The 5,000-nt window shown below is 51.0% G+C and overlaps 1 non-coding gene across 1 annotated transcript in view; it reads right to left on the bottom strand.

The window, feature by feature from the left end:
• Nucleotides 1–209, bottom strand: part of LOC126435818 (small subunit ribosomal RNA) — a 1,909-nt gene extending 1,700 nt beyond the window's left edge. Inside the window, exon 1 of the ribosomal RNA XR_007580216.1 lies at nucleotides 1–209. This exon is cut by the window's left edge and continues 1,700 nt beyond it. This is a non-coding gene — a ribosomal RNA (small subunit ribosomal RNA).
• Between the last annotated feature and the right edge of the window lie 4,791 nt (nucleotides 210–5,000).

Below are 5,000 nucleotides of genomic sequence, written 5' to 3' on the forward strand. Positions count from 1 at the left end.
AAGCGTCCCTTCCATCTCTGGTCGGGACTCTGTTTGCATGTATTAGCTCTAGAATTACCACAGTTATCCAAGTAACGTGGGTACGATCTAAGGAACCATAACTGATTTAATGAGCCATTCGCGGTTTCACCTTAATGCGGCTTGTACTGAGACATGCATGGCTTAATCTTTGAGACAAGCATATGACTACTGGCAGGATCAACCAGGGAGCTGCGTCAACTAGAGCTGAGCAGCCGGCCGCCCGGGAGTGTGTCCCGGGGGCCCGCGCGAACACGCAAGCGTCCGCTCAATTATTCTGCAAACAGGAGGAGGCTGAGCTCCCCTGCACAACACACCTCGAAACCCTCTCAGGTCCCGGCGGCGCGCAGCGCCGTCCTAAGTACTTGGTCGGGTTCGAGAGAGGCGCAATCGCCCGGAGTTAGGCGAGTAGACGCTTTAGGTGCGACCACCCGTGCTCCCAACTGAGCTTGCCGCTGCCGACAGAGGCCCGGGAGCGTGCTGTCGTGGCATTGCCGGCGGGAGACAACACGCGCCACCTACGGTGACCGGCAGCTCCAACGCCAGCGCCACAGAAGGACAAAAGCCCTACTTGGGTGCCGAAGCGAACTCTCCCAGCACAGCGCACGCGCCAACACGTCCGCACAGCTGCGATACAAACCACCTGCGAGAACCGCTGGGGCGACCGAGCAGCAGACGGCGTCGCGGCGCCGAGCGCCGGGCGGCGGCGCATCCTCAGCGCACAAAGTCCTCAATCGGACCAGCACACTGCAGATGGCCACCGCGCTTCGCACCGGGCCCGCGAGGACCTACTTTGGCCGCAAGGCGCCGCGAGCAGGGGGCGCCGGCGCGCAGCTGCGCCGCCTGCCGCGTCCGTCGGCCGGCGCGCCTGCCACCGGCCGCCCCCACCAGCCGGCTGTAGCGCGTGCGCCCACGCACCGCGCTGCCAGCACGCCGGGCGGCCCCCCCTCACCGGCCGGGGACGGTCCCACCCAGCCACCGCCGCGTATCGCCTCACACCCAGATCCCCTTTCACGTTCGTGGGCATGGTGGGTCCCCTTTCACGTTCGTGGGCATGGTGGGTATCCCTGAAACAACCGGTTAATAGCTCGACCGATCGTCGCCAACACTGATTCACCTCTAGCGAGAACAACCGCACCACAACGGGTTACCGGTTGTTCATTTGCGTAACGTCACCAGCAAACGTACACGTCCATCGCCATTTGCAACGAGTATTGCATGCCTGTGTCAGGTGTCACAACACACTACGTCTGCCCACATAGACGCAACAACAAGTGCACGCCTAGAGAACACGTGGAAGGTAGACCCCGTACGTATGCGGTGTCCATTGCGCGAACGACTGTCAGCCCGCCTCTGCAGCATGTCGCAGATGTGGAACGCGGTGCAACATGCTATCACGGTGTGTGAGAAGAGACGACTACGTCCGAATACACGCTCCACTACATCAACAGACTGCTCATGCTGATCGCCATCCAGGGCGTCCGTTCCTCCCACACGTCTGTATGGCGTACCACACTGCAATCCAGCTCTTATAGGGAGACGACACGTAGCTGCGTGCACAATATTTGGACTGTATGGTCCGCCGTTGCTAGGCGCTGTCGTCATACGGTCACATGGGCCACGATGTATCATTCAGTACATACGGAGCAATGTGCAGTACAGTTTGTGGGTTTTGCGTACATCGGCGGACAGGTGACAGGCCGTACCACAACGTAGGCTGAGTACGTCGGCATGCGAAGGGCATTGAACATGCAAACTTCTCACCGACCAGCTTGCGAAGGCAGGGGGGAAGGGGGGGGGGGCATGTACGTCCTGCTGCTATCCACACTACAGTGTATAGCAGGAGCATGTGGAAAGTCAGCAACACCTGCAAGGTGTTTAACATGACGCGATACACAGGGGACCGGGCAGTGCGAGTAGCGAACTATATTGCGAGGGTTGCGGTTAGGCAACACTACACTACTTTAACGGGTTGCATAACAATTACAGAGCAGGTTCAGCGACAACGTGCGTCAGGTTAAGGCGCAATATAGTTTAGGTTACGGCGCACTTTAGGTTAGGTTAAGGCACATTATAGGTTAGGTTAAGGCACAACATGGGTTACGTTAAGGCACAACATGGGTTACGTTAAGGCACAACATGGGTTAGGTTAAGGCACAACATGGGTTAGGTTAAGGCACAACATGGGTTAGGTTAAGGCACAACATGGGTTAGGTTAAGGCACAACATGGGTTAGGTTAAGGCACAACATGGGTTAGGTTAAGGCACAACATGGGTTAGGTTAAGGCACAACATGGGTTAGGTTAAGGCACAACATGGGTTAGGTTAAGGCACAACATGGGTTAGGTTAAGGCACAACATGGGTTAGGTTAAGGCACAACATGGGTTAGGTTAAGGCACAACATGGGTTAGGTTAAGGCACAACATGGGTTAGGTTAAGGCACAACATGGGATAGGTTAAGGCACAACATGGGTTAGGTTAAGGCACAACATGGGTTAGGTTAAGGCACAACATGGGTTAGGTTAAGGCACAACATGGGTTAGGTTAAGGCACAACATGGGTTAGGTTAAGGCACAACATGGGTTAGGTTAAGGCACAACATGGGTTAGGTTAAGGCACAACATGGGTTAGGTTAAGGCACAACATGGGTTAGGTTAAGGCACAACATGGGTTAGGTTAAGGCACAACATGGGTTAGGTTAAGGCACAACATGGGTTAGGTTAAGGCACAACATGGGTTAGGTTAAGGCACAACATGGGTTAGGTTAAGGCACAACATGGGTTAGGTTAAGGCACAACATGGGTTAGGTTAAGGCACAACATGGGTTAGGTTAAGGCACAACATGGGTTAGGTTAAGGCACAACATGGGTTAGGTTAAGGCACAACATGGGTTAGGTTAAGGCACAACATGGGTTAGGTTAAGGCACAACATGGGTTAGGTTAAGGCACAACATGGGTTAGGTTAAGGCACAACATGGGTTAGGTTAAGGCACAACATGGGTTAGGTTAAGGCACAACATGGGTTAGGTTAAGGCACAACATGGGTTAGGTTAAGGCACAACATGGGTTAGGTTAAGGCACAACATGGGTTAGGTTAAGGCACAACATGGGTTAGGTTAAGGCACACCATGGGTTAGGTTAAGGCACACCATGGGTTAGGTTAAGGCACAACATGGGTTAGGTTAAGGCACAACATGGGTTAGGTTAAGGCACAACATGGGTTAGGTTAAGGCACAACATGGGTTAGGTTAAGGCACAACGTAGGTTAGGTTAAGGCACAACGTAGGTTAGGTTAAGGCACAACATGGGTTAGGTTAAGGCACAACATGGGTTAGGTTAAGGCACAACATGGGTTAGGTTAAGGCACAACATGGGTTAGGTTAAGGCACAACATGGGTTACGTTACGGCACAACATGGGTTACGTTACGGCACAACATGGGTTACGTTACGGCACAACATGGGTTACGTTACGGCACAACATGGGTTACGTTACGGCACAACATGGGTTACGTTACGGCACAAATTAGGTTAGGTTACGGCACAAATTAGGTTAGGTTAAGGCACAAATTAGGTTAGGTTAAGGCACAAATTAGGTTAGGTTAAGGCACAAATTAGGTTAGGTTAAGGCACAAATTAGGTTAGGTTAAGGCACAAATTAGGTTAGGTTAAGGCACAAATTAGGTTAGGTTAAGGCACAAATTAGGTTAGGTTAAGGCACAAATTAGGTTAGGTTAAGGCACAAATTAGGTTAGGTTAAGGCACAAATTAGGTTAGGTTAAGGCACAAATTAGGTTAGGTTAAGGCACGATATAGGTTAGGTTAAGGCACGATATAGGTTAGGTTAAGGCACGATATAGGTTAGGTTAAGGCACGATATAGGTTAGGTTAAGGCACGATATAGGTTAGGTTAAGGCACGATATAGGTTAGGTTAAGGTACGATATAGGTTAGGTTAAGGTACGATATAGGTTAGGTTAAGGTACGATATAGGTTAGGTTAAGGTACGATATAGGTTAGGTTAAGGTACGATATAGGTTAGGTTAAGGTACGATATAGGTTAGGTTAAGGTACGATATAGGTTAGGTTAAGGTACGATATAGGTTAGGTTAAGGTACGATATAGGTTAGGTTAAGGTACGATATAGGTTAGGTTAAGGTACGATATAGCGTAGGTTCAGATACACATTGTTGTAGGGAAAGGTGTATTGGGGGGGGGGGCGGCAGGTTCGTTGATAGTGATTATCGTAATTGGATGCCTGCGGTATTATCCGATTTGTCACGTCAGGATGCACTTTTGGCTCATGACAGGCGGCGCTCCGATTCCATGGTTGTGGCAGATCTGTGTCTTTCATTCCTGCCATTGTTTGTGTGCTGTGACAGGAGGCAGTATTGTGATGTTGGGTGCACCACTGTGTAGGACATGTGTGGGTGTTCGTGGCTTAGCTGAGCAATGTGCGGATGTCGGAAGGGTGGGATATTGTGTTTTCTGGGTGGACCTCCCGGTCTGGTAATGATAGTGTGGATTGTGTCATGTGGCGGAGAGGATGCACTGGATGTTCTTCCATGCTGGTGGTTAGATATTGTGTGTGATAAGAGAGTAGTGTGTGATAAGAGTGTCTGGCTGACGTGTGGTTCTCATTGTGTGCAGAGTCTTTCAGCATGTATAGGGACGGTTGTATATATTATCTGTATTCTGATGGCTCTGCATCTATTACTAATCAGTGCCGTGTATACGGTTACTCTAGTTCCAGTCGAAACTGTTCTATCTCTGTACATTAGTGACACTGCGGCTCCACTATGTTGCCGCCCCTGTCGGCCGTTTCCCCCAGTGTATGGCTAATGATTATCAGCAATCAGTCTATTAGTCAATACCGGTAGTGTGACGACGTCAAATGTCCGGGATGGGGGAAGCTACACCCTTCCCGTGGGTCAGGGCCTAGAAAGACTCTTCCCACGCAGGAGACTCGGACTGTCGTTACTCT

This window comes from Schistocerca serialis, unplaced genomic scaffold (genome assembly GCF_023864345.2).
Source record: "Schistocerca serialis cubense isolate TAMUIC-IGC-003099 unplaced genomic scaffold, iqSchSeri2.2 HiC_scaffold_1219, whole genome shotgun sequence".
Classification (NCBI taxonomy): domain Eukaryota; kingdom Metazoa; phylum Arthropoda; class Insecta; order Orthoptera; family Acrididae; genus Schistocerca; species Schistocerca serialis.